The sequence below is a fragment of the Pristis pectinata genome, chromosome 31 (assembly GCF_009764475.1).
Source record: "Pristis pectinata isolate sPriPec2 chromosome 31, sPriPec2.1.pri, whole genome shotgun sequence".
In the NCBI taxonomy this organism is placed as follows: Eukaryota; Metazoa; Chordata; class Chondrichthyes; order Rhinopristiformes; family Pristidae; genus Pristis; species Pristis pectinata.
In genome coordinates this window covers 1,515,134-1,535,274 of record NC_067435.1, presented here as the reverse complement: position 1 = coordinate 1,535,274, position 20,141 = coordinate 1,515,134, and the positions used below count along the sequence as shown (strand labels likewise).

Here is a 20,141-nt window from a genome sequence, read left to right as displayed (position 1 = left end):
TGGCCCAATGCAGGCATATGATACGAGCTCAGGAGGGCACGTTGGTCGGCATGGATGAGTTGGGCCAAAGGGCCTGTTTCAGTACTGTGTTAATTTATGACTCTATAACTCTATGAAAACTAACACACAAGTACACCAAACAATTAAGGAGACAAATGGTATATTGGCCTTTATTGCAAAGGGATTTGAGTCCAAGAGTAGAGACCCCTTCCTACAATGATAGAGGTTCCCGGTGAGTCTGCATCTGGAGTATTGTGCACATGTCTGCTCGCTCAACTTAAGAAATGCTTGCATCAGAGGGAACACAATGAAGGTTCACCAGACTGATTCCTAGGATGGAGGGTATGAGCAGACTGAGTCTTTATTCTGGAGACACAAGAGACTGCAAATGCTGGAATCTGGGACAAGAAGAACAAACTGCTGGAGGGTTAAGCAGCTACTGTGGAGGCAGAATGCAAAGTACCTTTGCTGCACAGATGTTGCTTAACCCACTGATTTCCTCCAGCTGTTTGTTTTTCACTGAGCCCGTATTCTCCTGAGTTTAGAAGAATGAGAGGATAATTTCATTGAAACCTGCATGGACCTGGAAAAGGTTGATGTAGGTGAGGTGTTTCCCCAGACTGAGGTGACTGGAACCAGCAGTCACAGGCTTGAAAGTGGGACTGGCCACTCCGGACTGAGTTGAGGAAAAATTCCTTCACCCAGAGGATAGGGAAGTTTTGGAATTCTCTCCCAGGATAGCTGTTGAAATTTGATCAGTGAGTATATTCAAACAGATATCCATAGGAATTTAGGTAACTGAGAAACCAAGGGAAATTGGAGTGAGTGCAGGAAAGTGTCAGTGAAGTAGAAGATCAGCCACAATCTCAGTGAAGGCAGAGCAGGGGTGAGGGAATGACTCTCCTGCTCTTGCCTCTATTTTTCATGTCCGTTTTTTAAACATGGGTTTTAAAGTCTGTGCTCTGTGCCATCACTGCGCTTGTATACTATCGATCTCCTCATACCATCTAACTGTATTTTGTAGGACCAGAACTGACAACCATTCGGGAAAGAGCTACAGTTACAAGTCTACAGCCTCGGCATCAGGGAAGAGGAGGACAAGAAAGGAGACAAGTCCAACTGTGCTAACTGCAGAGGGATCTCCTGGAGAACATCATCGACAGGTCCTCCCCGAATGCTTCCCCCAATGCCCAAAGAACTGCTCCCCATTCCATCCACCCAGAGGCACAGTGGACACGACCTTCACTGCAAGAAGCAGCACCAGCCACTGCTCATGTCTTTCTCGAGCCCACTCAAGACTCTGACTCCATCAAGGAGAGGGACCTTCCTCAAACTCAGCTGCCCTCAGAAATCTATCTCCATCTTACACTTGCTCTATGACAGCTCGCAGGCTGTGTATTAACCGAAGGGTCTACATCAGAACCATTCTTGTGAAGGCCACTTCATTGCCCCAATACTTTTCTCAATCTTTCTCACTACAATGTTGGACCTCACCTCCAATTAACATCCCACAGGAGTGGAGATAGTCTTCAGAATTAAAGGGATGTTGTTCAACCTACCATAAATGCACTCCAGAATGCAGGTTAGCCCAACCTAGGTGGTTGAACTGTGGTATAAGGCAATGCTGGCATTTGTGGATGTTCAGAGTCTGAGCTCCAAGCAACTCTGAACATTTTCATAGGTGGGGATGGACCTTACATTCAACATCAGCAGATCAAATGTCTTCTACCAACTTGTCCTCATGAGGCTACACTGCCCTCTGACAATAAAGGTCCAAGGTAAGACCCTGGAAAAGGAAAACCACTTCCCATATCACTCTCAGTGAAGGCAGGCAGCAATGATGACATTCACCATCATCTTCACCCTGCCAGCATGTCCTCTGGATGACTGAAAAAAAAGGTATTTGAAGATCAAACCTGGCACAAAACCCTCAATATACTGGGTAACAGGGATCCTTGCCCTCCTTTATACTGGAGACAAGGACTACCTACAGCAGGCTCCTCAGGGCAGTGAAACGATACCACCAATCCCATCTCTGCAAAATCCTTCCAATTCCACTGGAGGATGAGCAAGCCAAGAACAATGCCTTCTCCCAGGCCTGGCCTGAGGCAGGCGTAACATTCGGTGGCTACATGGGGCAGGCCCTATTAGGACACAGATACCCCATTACAAGCTCTGTTACAGGACCAGGTTACCGGACGGACAGAGAAAATGATGCAAGGATGTGCTGAAAGAAATGCAGCATCCTCGCTGACTCCTGGGAATCTCTGGCCCGTGGCCATTCAAAGTGAAGAAGAAATGTTATTGAGCGCCTTGAGGCCTGGAATCAGGAGCACACAGGTGTCCTGCACTGCCTCACAAACCCCCCTCATGCTCACCCCACCAGTCATCTCCAGCCCCGTCTGTGAAAGAGTCAACAGTTCCCACAGTGGCCTCATTGGCTACCTCAGGACCAGAGTGGAAATCATCCTCAATCCCTAAAGAGAATACTCAGCTTGCTGGACACAACTGCACCAATCATCAACAAACATTCAGCTGATGTGACTCGAGGTTTTGGAGGACACTCTCACCAGATTCTGCCAGCCTTCTGTCCACACCATGGGTTTGCCTACACTGAGCACTGGGAAACTGCACTGATGGAAGGGTCGGTGACCTTGGACACAGGTTTAAGATTTGGGACAAGAGGCGAAGAAGGAATGAGGAGAGGTTTGACATGCCGAGTTGTTGCGATCTGCAGAGATGGCAGGAGAAGGTTCAACAGGGATGTTGAGAAGGTAATTGGATTAAAATTACAAAAACTATTTGGCGAACTAGCTCAGGATGGAGTCTGAGTCACAGAGTCGTACAGGACAGCACAGAAACGGGCCCTTTGGCCCATCATGTCCATGCTGACCTTTCCGCCCATCTAATCCCATTTGCCCACATTAGGTCCATACCTTTCCATGCCTTGCTTATTTAAGTGTCTGTCTAAATACCTCTTAAACATAGTGACTGTATTTGATTCCACTGCCTGCTCTCACCTTAAACCCATGCCCTCTTCTGTTTGATACCCCTGATATGGGAAACAGATTTTGCCTGTCTACCCTATCTATACCTTTCATCCTGGGAAAACAAGCCCAACCTATCCAATCTCTCCACATAACTAATGTGATCCAGCCTAGGTAACACCCTGTTGAATCTCATCTGCGTTCTCTCCAAGGCAAACACATCCTTTTTTGGATTGGATTAATTGGTTAATTCTTTCAAAGAGCCAGCCTGGGCACCACACACACACACACACACACACACACACACACACACACACACACACACACACACACACACACACACACACACACACACCCAAAATTCCTTCAGCCACACGTACACAATCTGCCACTTGTATACACAAGAACCAAGAACCTCATAAGCCTTTCTCTGCATCAACCCTCCCCTTCACAGCTTCTCTTTTTGTCTCCAAGATCTCACACTCAAACATACATCACAAACCCACGCACTCACAGTTCTCCCCACACAACTCCAGCACTTTGTGGCACAAGCTCCCAAATGCATAAGCTCGCTTACACTCACTAGCTCTCTCACACTCACTCACAACCAACACTTGTTGGCTTCAAATAGTCTTAAGACCATGAAAAATCACTTTATAAATGACTGTTTTATCTGGCACATAGAGGTCCATCTCATGACCTCTGTGGTATTCAGTGTTGAGAATATATGTATTTTAAAATAAGTGCAGATTGATCATTTTCAATACATGGGATCGTAAAAGTCCTCTTAAATAGAAACCCAGAGTTAATGGTATCTTTTAACTTCTTCAATGTATCTTAAAAGGAAACAAATTGTTGAGATATGGGATAAAAAAGGAACATTCTTTCGGAGAGAAGGCATAATTACTTCTTATGAATAAGGATGTTAGGGCATTGGAAGCAGTTCAAAGGAGGTTTTAGCAGACCAGTGCTGAGGATGAGGGAAGGTTGGACAGGCTGGGCTTGTGTACACTGGAGTGTGGAAGAGTGAGAGGGGATGATCAAAAGACGCTGAGGGGTCTTGGCAGGATGGATGTGGAGAGGATATTTTCTCTTGTGGAAGAATCTAGAGCTAAGATATCACTTTAAAAATAAGAGGTCTCCCTTTTAAGAGAGATGAGGTAATTTTTTGTCTCTCAGAGGGTTGTGAGCCTTTGGAACTCTTGCTCAAAAGGCAGTAGAAACAGAGCCTTTGATATCTTTTTGAGGGGGAGGTCGATAGATTGTTGATTATCCATGGGTGAAAGGTTACCAAGGCTAGGTGGGAATGCAGAGATGAGTTTACAATCAGATTAGCCAAGATCTTACTAATGGAGCAGACCCAAGGGCTTGGGTGGCCTATACTTGCTGCTAACTTTACATCTTTCAAATGTTCCTTGCCGACGTCCTGGAGCATATGGTCCGGTAACCAAGCGGTTACATGACTGGACCAGGAGTCGGAGTTCTGGACCATTGATTCGGGGACGTAGGTTTGAATCCCATCAGGACACAGCAAAGAAACTAAAACTTAAGCAATTAAATGCATCTGGAATTTGAAAAGAGGCCAATGTCAGTCACGGCAATCCTGAAACTATGGATTGTTGTGGAAACACTTCTGATTCACAAATGTGTGTCAAAGAAGGAAATCTGACATCCTTTCCCAATCTGAGCTACGAGTGGCTCCAGAATCAGCCACCTTGTCACTTCAGAGGAGACAGAGATGGAGGATAACTTCCTGCAATGTCTGCATCCTGTCAATCAATAATCAAATCTCTCAAATCCACCTTCCTTACAAATCCAAGGTTCACTCTCTCCAATCAGATTCCCAACTACATAACACTGACACAGTCCTTCAATTCACACGTGATGTTGTCTATGTTTGTGGCCATGATGAATCCACCTTTGTGGGCAGCAATTTATTGCAGCAGTTAGTGCCACTGCCTCACAACTCCTGCACCCAGGTTCAAACACGACCTCCGGTATGGGTGAAGTTTGCACGTTCTCCTCATGACAGCGTGGGCATGTGAGAAAAAATTAGTTACAGAGAAATAAATGAGGGCAAATTGGTAAATTGGTTTATTATTGTCACATGTACCGAGGTACAGTGATAAACTTTGTTTTGCATGCCATCCATACAGATCATTTCATTACATCAAGGTAGTACAAGGGAAAACAATAACAGAATGCAGAATAAAGTGTTACAGTTACAGAGAAAGTGCAGTGCAGGCAGACAATAAGGTGCAAAGTCATAACAAGGTAGATTGTGAGGTCATGAGTCCATTCTTATCGTACTAGGGGACAGTTCAATAGCTTTATAACAGTGGGGTAGAAGCTATCCTTGAGCCTGGTGGTACGTACTTTCAGACACTGCCCGACAGGAGAGGGGAGAAGAGAGAATGTCCGGGGTGGGTGGGGTCTTTGATTATGTTGGCTGCTTTATCGAGGCAGTGAGAAGTGTAGACAGAGTCCATGGAGGGGAGGCTGCTCTCTGTGACGCGCTGAGCTGTGTTTACAACTCTTCAGTTTCTTGTGGTCTTGAGCAGAGCAGTCACCGGGTATAGGATTGATGGGATTGCCCTGTGAGCCGGCATCAACTCAATGGGCCAAATGGCCTCCTATGTCAAGAGGAAAAATGAGAAATATGAGAGACGTCCCTCCTCATTGTTCTCAAACAATTTGGAATCTTGTTGGCCGTGGCATCCTGCCCCAACTCTGCACAACCGAGCAGCTTCGAGGGGCTCGACCTCCTTCCATTCCATCTCACCGGTCAGCTGGAGAGCCCGAAGCAAATGCTGATCAGGCAGCATCTGTGGAGAGAGAAGCAATGTCAGTGCTTCAGGTTAGTGACCCCGCATCGGAACTGGAGAAGTGAGAAAACGAGCGTGTTTAACACCGCTGAGGTGTGGGGAGAACAAAGGGAATGTCTGTGACAGGGTGAGGACCACGGTTGTCCCAATAACGCAAAGCTTTCCGCTCCTGTCTATGAAAATGTGATGAGTGATAGCAGTTACAGAGAAAGACAAAGGAACATTCAGGAACTACATCATAGTTTCCGGAAAGCTGAAAGAAAAGGGTGTGTAGGAAATACCCAGCAGGTCAGGCAGCATCTGTGGAGAGAGAAAACAGGGTCAATGATTTGGTGGGTAACATTACAGCAGAACTGGGCAGTTTTGATGCAAACAAGATTCCGTGCCATTTGAGAAAAACTGGAAGAGATGTTTCTCATATTTCTCATTTTTTCTTCTAATATAAAAGGAGGCCATTCAGCCTATTGAGTCTGTGCTGCTGACAGGGCAGTCCCAAGGCTGCTGATCTGAAACTGTTGAATTTAATATTGATTCCTGAAGACTGTTGTGTGTTCAGATGGGAGAGACTGACAGGAAACCCCTTTTCCCAGTTGGAAATGGGTATGTACAGTCGCTGGAGTGGAACAGAAGGTGAATAGGGACCCCTAATATACACTAAGCATGTTAACGATGCATGTCTATGAATATGCATATGTTAAAAGTGCCACACGAGTAAAGATAACATTTAAACTGCTGCGTGCCCCTGTATTTTAACATCGTTAACTGGAGAAGATGGGGTTGTTCTTGGAGCAAAGTGTTGAGAGGAGATTTGGTACAAGCAAACACAGGATAGGGTAGATAGGGGGGAGCCATTCCCAACAGCAGATGGTTCAAAGACCAGGGGGCAGAGATTTGCAATCTTGGGCACAGATGAAAGGAGGTTGTGAGAAGCATTGTTACGCAGGGAGGGATGATGGTTTGGAATTCACTGCCTGTGGGTCAATGGAAATAAGATCAATCAGCGCCTTCAGAGGAAAGTGGATACATACACTGTTGTTTGAAATGTAAGTTGCCACTGCCAAGGGCAGTGTTTATTGCCCATCCTGCAATGCCCTTCAGAAGGTGTGGGAGGACACCTCAAACGACTGAAGTCCTTATAATGAAGGGGCTCCCGTGATGTTGTTGGGGAGGGAGTTCCAGGATTTGGACCCAGTGACAATGAGGGATCGGTGAAATATTTCCAAGTCAGGATGGTGTGTGACTCGGAAGGAAACCTGCAGGTGGTGGTGTTTGCATGTACCTGCTGCTCTTCTCCATCTTGGTGGCAGAGGTTATGGTCAGAGTAGCTTCAGTGACACGCTGCGGTGTGCTGGAGACAAATAATTCTCAGGTTCCTGGCAATGGTTTGGGGAATGGGACAAACAGGATTGCTCTTCTCGGAGGTGGTATGGACCCAATGGGCTTTGGGGCCTCCGTAGAATCCACCCTTAGTGCACAGCTATCAGTTGTCTTCTTTGTAGTTTAAAGATCTGTCAGCTTCCACCTTGAACATATTCAATGACTCCACTTCCACAGCTCTCTTGTGTCGAGAATTCCACAGGTTTACAACCCTCTGAGAGAAGAAATTCCTCCTCTGCTCCACGTGAAGTGGGCAACCTCCTATTCTGAAACTTGCCCTCCTAGTTCTAGATACCTCCTCTCAGGAACCACGTTGTCAATCTCCCCCAAAATCATATGTTTCAATACTATCACCTGCTTATTCTTCTGAACCATAATCAGTACAGGTCCAATCTGCTTGACATCTCATCATAGGCCAACCCCTTCATTCCAGGAGTTAACGAATAAACCATATCTGCCTCCAAAGCAAGTGTAACCTTCCGCCAAGTTGGAGACTAGAACCTTATGCAGTGCTCCAGGTGCGATCTCACCAGTACCCTGTAAGGTGGCATCAAGACTTCCCTACTTTTCTACTCCATAGCCCCTGCAATAAAGGCCAACATTCCATTGACCTTCCTAATCACCAGCTATACCCACATGCTAACTCCCTGTGCTTCATGCACTTGGTCCCTTTGTTGTGCAACTTTTCATGGTCTCACTCTCCTGAAATAATGACCTGCTTTTCAATTTTCCTTCCTCATCACTGCACATTTTCCCACATTCCACTCCATCTTGCCCCCTCACTTAACCTATCTGTGTTCCTTTGTGGGCTCCTTGTGTCCTTCTCACAACCCATAACCCACCTACCTTTGTGTCATGAGAAAATTTGGCTCCAGTGCACTAAGTCCCTTCATCTGACATTATGAATAATTGAGGATCCAGCACTGATCCCTGTGACACCCACCAGTTACTGACCACCTATCAGAAAACAACCCATTTATCTTGATTCTCTGGATTTTGTCAGTTAGCCACTCCCCCAATATATTACCCATCCTCATGTGTTCTTGTGCACTACCCTTTTATGTGCCGCCTTATCAAGTGCCTTCTGGAAATCCAAATATACTACATCTACTGGTTCCCCTTTATCCACCCTATTTGCTACATCCTCAAATAATCATAGAATCACACAGCACAGTAACAGGCCTTTCGGCCCAACTGGTCCATGCCAACCAAGATGCCCACCTAAGCTAGTCCCATTTGCCCACATTTGGCCAATATCCCTCTAAACCTTTCCTATCCATGGACCTGTCCAAGTACCTTTAAATGTCACTAATGTACCTGCCTCAACCACTTCTTCTAGCAGCTCGTTCCACATGCAGACCACCCTCTGGGTGAAAAACCTGCCCCTCAGATTCCTATTAAATCTTTCCCCCTCACCTTAAACCTATGCCTTTTTGTTCCTGATTCCCCAACCGTGGGAAACAGACTGTGCACATTCACCCTATCTATGCCCCTCATGATTTTATTCACCTCTGTAAGATCACCTCTCATTCTTCTACGTTCCAATGAAAAATCCCAGCCTGCTCATCCTCTCTCTACAACTCAGTCCTTTGAGTCCTGGCAACATCCTTGTAAATCTTTCCTGCAGATTTGTTCTGCTTGAGAAAATTTGTCAAACACAATTTTCTTTTCATAAACCCCTGTATTGACTCTTCGTCATTGTTTTATGATATCCTAAACATCCACCAGTTACCTCCTTAATAATCAATTGCAGTATTTTGCCTGTGACAGATATTAGACTAACTAGCCTATAATTTCCTGATTTCAAACATGAAGAGTAGTGTTACATATGGAGTTTTCCAGTCTTCTAGGATCTCTCCAGAATATAGGAAATTTTGGTACATTACAGCCAACAGATCCACTGTCTCTGCAGCCACTTCCTTTAAGACCCTGGGATGTAGGCAATCAGGGCCAAAGGACTTATTGACAAGGTCCATTAGTTGCCAAATACCTTTCACTAGTGAGAGGGATATTCCAGTTTCCTCCATCCCCATAGGCCACTGATTATCTTCAACCACTCACCGTTAGTGACCATGCCTTCTGCTGGCTAGGTCCAAAGCTCTGGAAGTCTCTCCCTAACTTCTCTGCCACTTCAACAACAAACAGAACGCTGGAAGAACTCAGCAGGTCAAGCAGCTTCTGTGGAGGCGAAAGGTGTCAGTTGAAGTTACATGCTACTTTGTACCGGCAATCTTTCCTCTTCCCCCCCACCCCAGTCCTGTCCTGATGGAGGATTTTGACCTGAAATGTCGACCTACACCTTTTTGCCTCCACAGATGCTGCTTGATCCACAGAGTTCTTCCAGCGTTCTGTTTTTGTTCCAAGTTCCAGCATTTGTAGTCTCTTTTGTCTTCCCTAGCACTTCCTTCACCTTCAAAATGGTCCTTGAAACCAATTCCTTAGATCAAGCTTTTAACCGCCTACCTTCGGAACACTACATCTGAGTTTATCATAGATCTAGTTTGGTAAGTGCTATTTTGAGATGTGAGTTATTAGATCAAATGTGCTGCCAGATTCTATGAAGCTAAACCCATTCTATTGTCCTGGTGGAAAATGACTAGGTTAATGCTCATTACTTTTCTTGATGTGTTCCTGTTCCCATCACGGTGTGTAGATGGTACAGACCTGGGTGGAACTGAACGTTGTCACATTGAACTGAAATGAACCAGACCAAAATGATAAACTTTCCCCTTGCTGAGAATTGACATGAAATCTGTAAATGCTGTGGCTTCAAGAGCGGGTATTTACATCGAGTGACTCAGCTCCCAACACCCCAAAGCCTTCCCATAAAGCACAAGCCAGGGGTGTGACGGAACACTCTGCACTTGCCTGGTTGCATGCAGCTCCAACAACACTCAAGGAGCTCGACACCATCCAGGACCAGCCTGTGATCACTTGGTACCCCATCTGGCACCCTAAACATTCACTCCTTTCACCAGTGGCACACAGTGGTTGCAGTGCGCACCATCTACAAAATGCACCCAGATGACTCCAACAGCACCTCCCAAATCCACGACCTCTACCACCAAAAGGACAGGGACACAGGAGATACGAACACCACAATCTGCAGGTTCCCTTCCATGTTCCACATCATCCTGACTTGGAAATATATCTCCATCTGCTCTAAATCTTGGGACTCCCTCCCCAACAGCACTGGAGGAGCACTTCACCAGGACTGCAGTGGCTCAAGGTGGGGCTTACCATGGCCTCACTGAGGACAGTTAGATCTGGGCAATCAATCCTGCCCTTGTCACCAATGCCATACCCCTGAAATGTGAATAAATAAAACAAATTATGCCTGGGTTAAAATTTCAGGTTTCTTTGTGTTCGGGCAATTTTAGACGATTTTACTTTTACAAAATTTGTAATATTTAGCTGATTAACTTATAATGAGGCACATGGAAGACAACTTCAGGGTAAATAGCCTTTAATTATAGATTAATATATACCAGGATCTACATCCCCGCTCTGTAAACATAAAGAACCAGAGTTCAACAGGGCAGTCAGACCCGCAGCAGATTTTCAGGGAAAATTATTCCAATGTTGCTACTTTTTCAGGTGACTCTGCATCAGACAAAACTGTTCAGGAAAATCTGTTTGTTTTGGTTACCATCTCTGTCACTGAGCAACACAAATGGATAAAGGGAAATGACACATCTGAATATCTTGCAGATGCTCAAAATTAATTTTGTAAATGTTGGAAATGGAGTTCTGCCAGTGGCAGGTTTCAGGCCTTCACCTGGATCCTGCCCAACTCTCTTGACTCATCTCTCACCTCTTGCCCTTTAATGGGATGACTGTTGCTGGGTGGCCCCGGGGCTTTCAGTTTTAGTGTCAATTCTGTGTCACTTGGCATTTCCAGCAATCACTGAAGCTGATTTAAGACTTCACCTTCTTAGAGACAAGGCAACTATCCAAAATAAAGCAGAAAGTATCAAGAATACCCGGGTCAGTAAGTCCACACTCTCCAACTCTTGCCATCTCTGTCCCTTCAGACTGTCACTTTCTCCGATCTCTCTCTCTCTCTCTCTCCCTCTCTTCCTCCCCACACCCCCCCCCCCACTCTCTCTCCGGCACACAGTGTGCATATGTGACTGTATACATTCACTCCCTGTTGCGATAGTCCACTCCAATTTAACCACCAGCCAATCCCATCTGCATTCTGCCCTAATCAACAGTGTTTATAAACATCTCAGATTAAAACTTTCTGAAATTTGTGCATGTTAACAGGTTTATCGCTCCTTGCCTTCTTTACAATTCAAACAAGGACTCAAAGATTAAATGCGCCTTGTAGCAAAAACATGTGAGCCTGAATTTAGATGTGGGAGGAATACATATTTTCATAAGAACAGTTTAGGAGATGGGCGGGTTGCTGTCTGTTCAAAGTTGAATGCTACCATTATGTCATGTACAGGGAGGCTTTATAGATTTATATGACATATCAAAGTTCCCGGGTCGTAGTCTTAGTTCATGTTAGGTCACCTTAACAGGGAGTGTATCAGGCAATAATTAAACTCTACCCCACTCCTAACCTGGATTAGTTGAACGAGGTCAAATCATGTAAATCGTCACATTGTCATCTCTGCTAAATCTAAATGACATCTGAATCAGTAAACTCTTCACTGCTGATCTGCAGGCCCTGTTAGTATTTTTCTTTCATCTTTCCGGCAGTTGGGAATCTGAATGTATTTTTGTCACATAAACATGTTCCAGCAGAACATGGGAAGGGGGATTGGGACATCAGCCCCTTGCATCTATTCCATCATTCCAGGAGGTCATGACTAATCTTCTACCTGCATTCACCTATACCCCTCAACGTCCTAAATATCCGTAATCCTTCATGTCCTGAATCCTCAGACGTGAATACATTCGATGACTGAGTCTCCACAGCCCTCTTTGAGTTGAACATTACAAACCCCCTGAGCGAAGAAATGTCTCCTTATCTCTGTTCCGAATGGCCAACCTCCTGTGCTGAGACCGTGACCCCTGTTTTCGGACACCCCAGCTACGGGAAACATCGTCCCTGAATCTACCCTGTGTAAGAATTCGGTGTGCTCCCGGTTTAAAAGCGTGGTCACTGAGCAGACTGAAGCGTCTACTTGTTGACTTCCAGGGTGGCGCCCGATCCTCATCTCCCGCGGGTATAACCTTCTATTCTGAAAGATGCTTCCACACATTGAGTTCATTTCTCACAACACACGTCCTAATGACTCCAGTTGGGAATGAACAGTTCCTATCAGTGAAAGAGAAACTGTAAAAGCAATTAGACTCTCGCCAGAAGTTAATTCTAAGGTTTCAGACTGCCGGCTTCTCCCATGTGGAGAGCCCGTCGCCCTGATGTTTACACCACACCTTCCCGATATACGTCCCACAGGAGCACAGGGGATGTTTGCATATGCAGCGCAGTTTAAAGATTAAATATGAACAACCTCAATTTCATTTAATGATCGGCCACAAAAAATCCAGTTCCTTCCCTCTACTGACGAGATCTCCCCCATCTGACCCCTTCACACATTCTCTCTCCACCGATGCTGCCTGACCCGCTGAGTATTTCCTGCAATTTCTGTTTAATTTCAGATGTTTTATTCGCTACATTCGGCCTCCTTTGGAAAAAGAAAATCTGGGAAGTACTTTGAAAGAGGTGAACGTTGTTCTTGTACAATGATATATTCAGTAGAAGTTAACACATTAAGTTGTTATTTGTGAAAGTGTAATTCTGGTAATGTGAAAATGAGGATTACATTTCGCATAGACTTTTACCTCGCCTTTTATGTGCCCCCCAAAAAAACACCTTTACCCTTTTTTTGGAAAGGTAGACGGTCCACTTTTACCGCGGCCCCTCCCCTCTCAGCTGCACAGAGACACTGTCGGGAGAGGGTTTCCACCTATAAAAATAAATTACAACTCGCCCTGATTGTCTCTGACGGAAGGGAACACATTCCCAAAAGTGCTTCAGTGGCCGAAAAGTTCTGAGATCCTGGCACGGCCACAGAACTCACACAACGTTCTATTCGGAGCCTATTACCAGAGGAAAGTAATCTGAACTTGGGAATACATTGGTCATGGGTACATTGCCGTGTACAGTGCTGACATTGTGGAGGTGATGTATTGGATTAAATGACGCGGTTTTTATTTAATTTGTTTACACTCCTATAATAAGGCTGGGGCGTACTTCCTTGTAAACAAGGTCAACGTGGTTTATTAATAAGTACACATGTTAAAAAAAGAATTATCCTGGTGGTGCATTAATTTGCCATCCTCCCGATTTGATAATGACCCGCCTGTTGTTGGAAGTACCTCTAGTGGTCGCCCAGTGATGTACAAGACCCGTGTGTTCGGTTTGTACCAATGGAGTGGGCCACTGGGTTGATTCAGTGAAGTTGGAACGGATAAAATGGGAAGATGTCAGCCAGTAAGAGGCTGGTTTTAGCACTTACACTCTATTGGAGACCCAGATATGCCGTACTGTCAAATATTGACATTGGTTACCATAACACAGAGTCACAGACAGATACAGCATGGAAACAGACCCTTCAGCCCACTGATTGACACTGACCATCACCCACCCACTTACACCAATCCTACATCAAACCCATTGTTCATTCTCCCCACATTCTCAACAACTTCCCCCCCCCCCCCACCCACCCCTGACATTCACCTCAAGAAGGCAACATCCACCATCAGAGATCCCCACCATCCGGGCAGGAGGTGCAGAAGCCTGAAGTCCCACACCACCAGGTTCAGGAACAGCTACTTCCCTTCAACCATTCAGTTCTTGAACCAACCAGCACAACCCTAATCACTACAGTTTAGAACACTATGACCACTTTGGTCACTTTGCACTAAAATGGATTTTGTTTAGTTTTGTTCTAATTGTGTTCTTTCAAGTTCAAGTTTACTGTCATAGGCACACACACTCAGGGTAGAAATGCCATGAAAGTTCACTTTTAGCAGGAGCAGCACAGTGCATTACAAGACGAGGACAAACATAAGTTAACATGAACTTAATATTAATTATACATAACTTACAAAGTAAACAACAAATTAAACAACGACACTAGTGCAAGATTGAGAGAGAGAGAGAGAGAGAGAGAGAAATATACTCCAAAGTAGTGTTGGGGTTTTTCAGGTGGGTTCAAGAACCTGACGGCAGGGTGGAAGATGCTGTTGTTGAACCTTGAGGTGTGGGTCTTCAGGCTTCTGTACCTCCTGCCTGATGCAGCAGGCCAGGCAGCATCTGTGGAGGGAATAACAATTAGTTTCAGGTCAGTGACCTCCCATCATCAACTTGAAACATGGATTCTGTTCGTCCCTTCACAGACACTGCCCAGCAGAGCTGGAAGATTTCCAGTGTTCCTACCCAATGATGACAATTTCCCCAAAAACAAATAATACTGTGAGAAAATGCAATTTTTGCAAATGCAGGAGGTAGACAAGGTTCCATCAATTCTGCTTTGCGGTTACAGTTGTGTTTACATGGCATGTGACCCCTCTCACCACTCTCACTGTTCCCAATGGCCTACCTTCCTCCTTCTGTGACCTCAGCTAACACACCGCTGGTTGTGGGAAGAGGTGAGATCAAAATCAAGAGGGAAGGAGGGCACATCTGCTTCAGGGCACAACAGGAGGTTTGGGTAGGGTGGCACATCTGGTGTAGTGCAGACTGGCAGTCTGGGTAGGGTGGCACTGAACATGTGACAAGCCCTCCAGTACCACAGAGGAGATACATTTGGGTCCCTTCCCTGGCTGGCTGTGGAGGTCAACAGGGATGAAATACCGGGTTGTCTTTAGGCCTTATTACTTCAGTCAAACACAAGTTGACAAGCCATGCAAGAATTTCATTTTTGTGGATGTGAAATCAAAGCCGTTAGGTGCTTTGGATACAGAAAGGTGCCACAAGTGCATTGAGCCAAATATTAGAAAGATGTTCATTTTTCAGCATCTAGGTCTCACTGGAAAGGCCAGCTTTTGTTTCCTGTTCCTGATTGCCTTTGCAAGAAAGGTAAACTGTTGGAAGGTCTCAACAGATCAGGCAGCATCTGTGGAGGCAAAGAGGTGGTTAATGTCTTGGGTCGAGACCCTGCATCAGGACTTGACCCAAAACATTAACTATTGTTTTTCCTCCACAGATGCTGCTTGATCTTTGAGTTCTTCCAACAGTTTATTTTTGCTCTATATTTCAGCCTATTTTAGCACTGAGAAGGTGGTGGTGAGCTGCCTTCTTGAACTGCAACAGCCCTTCTGGTCAAGGTGCTCCCACAGTGCCTCTGGGGAGTTCCAGGGCAAACCCAGTAATGATAAAGCTCCATATTTCCAAGTCAGGGTGGTGTGTGACTGGACAGGGAACCTGGTAGTGCCTGAACTCTCTGCCCTTGTAGTTCTTGATGGTGGAAGTCGGTGATGTGGGAAGTATTGTTGGTGTGGTGGGCAGGTAAAGGTCGTGCATTTTGGCCCTCAGTGGTGCTGTGATTCTAGGTCAGGGATCTGAATAATTATGCTTTGATGATAATATTGATTGAGGGAAGAATGTTGATCAGGGAAGGTGACAAATTATCTGCATCTGACAGTCAGAAGCACAAGGTTACTTGGACCTGTCCCTGGAGAGTGCTGACGAGGCATCAGGGAGGGGAGTAGTTTGAAGGGATCTACAACTGGTGTTTCCACTGTACTCAGGGTTGGGTTTCACTGTCAAGTTTAAGCCTGATGACCGTCACTTGATCCACTTAACAATGTGGAATGGAAAAGGGCTACTGCCTTCCTAAAGTGAGCCAGCAACTTAAAACCTGACATCATCAAACAAAATAGAACAGATGATTAGAATATCAGCTGCTGGTCTTACAACAGGAATGCATGCAATTCTCCGACTCCTGCCTCTCTCCCCATCCATATTCCATATGCAGTCTGAACTGACCACAATGCAGTGACCCTGATCAGATCCCTGCATTGTTTCAGTCTCAAGTGAATGATCACATAGGAGTGACAGGTTACAACAGGGTTGAGAGTAACATGAAATCATTCAAGATCACTGCCTTCTGCCCCTCTATCTTTATAGTTAACTGAAAAAAACTGACAGGAGAAAATCTCAGTGAAACACTCCACACTCAAATGCTGGAGGAACTCAGTGGGTCAGGTAGCATCCATGAAGGGAAGTGGACAGTCGACGTTTTGGGCCAAAACCCTTCATCTTCACGGAAAGAAAGAGAGGAGATAACTGGTATAAGAAGGTGGGGAGAAGGGGTGGAGCAAGAGCTGGCAGGTGATAGGTGGATCCAGGTGGGGAGGGGGAGGATAGGCAGGTGAGGATCTCCCTCAATCCCAGATTAATCCAAGGAGAAATCAAAAGAATGAAAACTCTGGATTTTTCCAGAGGTGTTTTATTAAATTGGCTGATTTCAATCAGAAGGTTAACCTGTCAAAGTTGGGGTTGTTCTCACTGGAGAGGAGGAGGCTGAGAGAAACTCAGAGGTGTACAAGGTCATGGAGACACAAGATCAGCTCGACCCACTGAGTTCCTCCAGCAGATTGTTTGTGACTGGTTTACACAGGGTGAATAGAGGGAAGCTGTTCCCATTAGCAGATAGTTCACTGACTGGGAGCACAGATTTAAAATGTTGGGCAGAGTGTACGTGGGGGATGTGAGAGAAAGCTGTTTCACACAGACAGCAGTTATAACCTGGAACTCAGTGCCCGATGAGACAGCAACTTGCAGGGATACAGGACCCACAATGATTGGATTGTTCTACCACTATCTCAATGAGCTGAACCACTTCCTTCTGAGCTGTAACTACATTAGGATTCTATGATCCTATGTCCATGATAGGAATGATCCCCAGCACATCCCTCCCTCCCCTTCCATCACCATGACATTCCCACCATCCTGAGGGGGTACAGATTTCCTTGTCCAGGAGTGGGTGGTCAAGTTGGAAATAAACTGAGTAGAAAAGAATGGGAGATATTGAAAGAGAAATTTGGGAAGAAAGGGGTAAAGGGGGGAGAGTGAGAGAAGGAACATGAACGAGGATGAAGAAAAGTGGGATACAGAGAAAAGGGCAGAGCGTGATTGAAACTAAAGGAAGCCAGGAGAAGAAATGAGACGATGGAAAACAGGCAGAGAAATGGGTTGAAGAGAGGAGACAGAATGGAAATGTCATTGATTTTTGGTTAGTGTTAGTGAAAGAGGCAGTGTGAGGTACATGTGTGTGCAAGCAATGTTACATGTGCAAATATATATGAGAATTCAAGTGTGAATGATTGTGTGTGTGAATCTATGTGTCAGTAAGTGTGTCCGTGTGGGCAAATCTGTGTCTGCAAATGTCTGTGTGAATGTGTATGAATGTCTGAGCATGTGCATGCAAATGAAGGTGAATGTGTGTGAATGACATTTGTGCAAGTGTGTGTATGGGAGATGGGGAGGTAGGTAGTGGTGAGGGGAGAAGTCCTGGGCAAATCAAGTGTGTGTGTGGGGGAGATGGGGAGGTGGGTAGTGGTGAGGGGAGCAGTCCTGGGCAGATCAAGTGTGTGTGTGTGGGAGATGGGGAGGTGGGTATTTGTGAGGGGAGCAGTCCTGGGCAGATCATGTTAATACATCAGCGTAAAATACTGGACATATTGGACCGCGGAAACGGTGTCAGCGATTACTTTCCGTCTCAATGGTTCATGCTGCAGTTCCTGGATTCGCACTTCTGCCAGTTGTTTTAACCAAATCAGATTAGCATAAATTAAGTTGGAGAAACGCAGTTATCTTGTCAGTTTTGTGTTTGCAGTGAAGGAAAGCGAGTGACCATGACAAAGCCACACAACACGGACATTCGAGTGTGAGGAGATGCCTTGCTATATTGACATAGAGATGTCAATATTTGAGGAGTTTTAGTTCAATATGCAGACTACACTTTTACAGCATTGCCCATAATATATGTTCTCCCAATTACAGTTATTATGTACCCTATTGCATCAACACCATGTCCACCGCATATACAATTCAAATGTATAAATGAAGTTAATACGGACAACTTCAGAGGAATAGTTATATATGTTAATGGTTACAATGTCTTGTCATCATACATTTAATGATTTCAGGAACTATTTTCAGATTTAGTGATAAATTGAAACTAAAAATATCCACTTTTCATAATCGAGATATGGGTTCATCGTTTAAAAACAATTCATTAAATTAAACCCCTTTCAATTGTTGTAAAGAGAGAGATCTTCACGGTGAAACCAACGCAGGAGATCAACTAAGACAGGCAAAACTCACTGTATTCAAATCGTTCAAATGATTTAGCAATTTGCTTCTAACGAATTATTTTTCGTTTGATTGGCATCTCCTTTGGCTAAATATATATGTAATGCGTTTGATGCCAGTGTCTTTCGATTGCACAAATCATTAAGGCAAATTTAGTCCCAGCCCTGCCCAGGAAGTCCTTTGGATAGCTGGCCTGCAAACATATTTTAATAACAGACCGAAAACGCATCCAACTTATTTTAAAGCAGCACACTCCACTGGAAATTAACCTGTTTTTCACAACACTCTTGTTCTGTGCACTAATTATTATACACAGGACTTGGTTAAAAAAAGACTTTCTAAACAAAATGTTACAAAGCGCTCGTGAAACGCGTTTATTTAAAACCGTTTTTGCTGTGACAATTTAATAAATATTAAACAGAATCAAACTGTTGAAAGAGCCCTGTGCTTGCGCCGGATTGGCTCTGTAAATTTTGATTTTTCAACGGTAAATTACTTCAGGTGCAACATAATCTCACGGAGTGAGTTTGCCGCATTCCAGCGACATACTTGTCAATTAGAAATGTCAAGGACACTTGGAGTAGGCACGAAACTGACATGAAGCTGATGGAACGTCTTGGAGGCCGAATCTGTTCGCTGTTCCTTGTAGATTCGTTCAATCTCGACCTTACCATGAAATTCAATTAATTTGGACAGCTTTTGTTTTTCCTTTGTGGTTACAGATCGTACCCAGTGTTTATTTTTTTAAATGGAATGTGTCAGTTTTATCCGAAGAAGTTTGTACACATGATGCAAAAAAAAATCGAGTGGCAATAAAATGGGATTAAATTTTTAAAAAACTTTTCTTGCTTTTGTTAACCCAAGGAACGTACAAAGGTCTCCCTGAACATCAGTGCTCATCTGTATTTGTAACAGAGATGTGCATTACTTATTCATTAATAATTTATACGTCAGTTTGTGTGTCCCCAAAGAAGGAGTGTTTGCAGATTAAACTCTCGCATTAATAAAACAACTCGCATCTGCTAAACTGGCGTGTTGCTAACTGTTCCACTCGCGACTCCCCAACAAAAGCCCGACAAACTGCGAATGCAGCCGCGCACGCACCAGGAGCTCCCGCCACCAACATTCAGCGCCGTCTAAATAAACAGACAGATCCTTTTACGGGATTCCGGGCAATATTCAGATAAGGTGGCGACTGCGACGGCATCAATGTTCCAGCCCTCTCCCCACGTTGGGCTGCTGGGCTCCCTCTCACAATTTTCAAACTTCCTTCACTTTAGACAACCCGCAGATCATCTCCCGAGAACCCTTGTAAAATATTAGAAATAGATTGTGTTTTCTTCGTTGTATCTCTTCCCTCCTCTCCTCCTCCTCTCTCTCTCCCCCTTCATGTTCCCCTTTCTCATTCATTCTATTCCTGTTCCTCTCCTCCATTCTTCCCCCCCCCCCCCCCGTCCTCTACACCCTTTTCGCTACCCATTTCTCTCTCTCTCACCCCCTCCCCTCTTCCCAGCGCCGGGTCCTTCCCTTTCTTTCCCCTCTTTTTTTTTCTTTTCTTCCCCGGTGCCAGAGCGCTTCAGTTCTCCCCCGGCCTGGAGAAGATCATGCTGACACTCACTTCTACACACCATGACAGTCAACAACCTCACACAGACGAGCATGTGAACACCG

General features: G+C 45.0%; 1 long non-coding RNA gene across 1 annotated transcript in view; it reads left to right on the top strand.

The window, feature by feature from the left end:
- The window catches only part of LOC127584972 (uncharacterized), a 94,225-nt gene that overhangs the window by 38,251 nt on the left and 35,833 nt on the right, over positions 1–20,141 (top strand). The window contains exons 3-4 of the long non-coding RNA XR_007958451.1: positions 1,025–2,774; positions 12,806–12,869. This is a non-coding gene — a long non-coding RNA (uncharacterized LOC127584972). The remainder of the gene's footprint in view (positions 1–1,024; positions 2,775–12,805; positions 12,870–20,141) is intronic.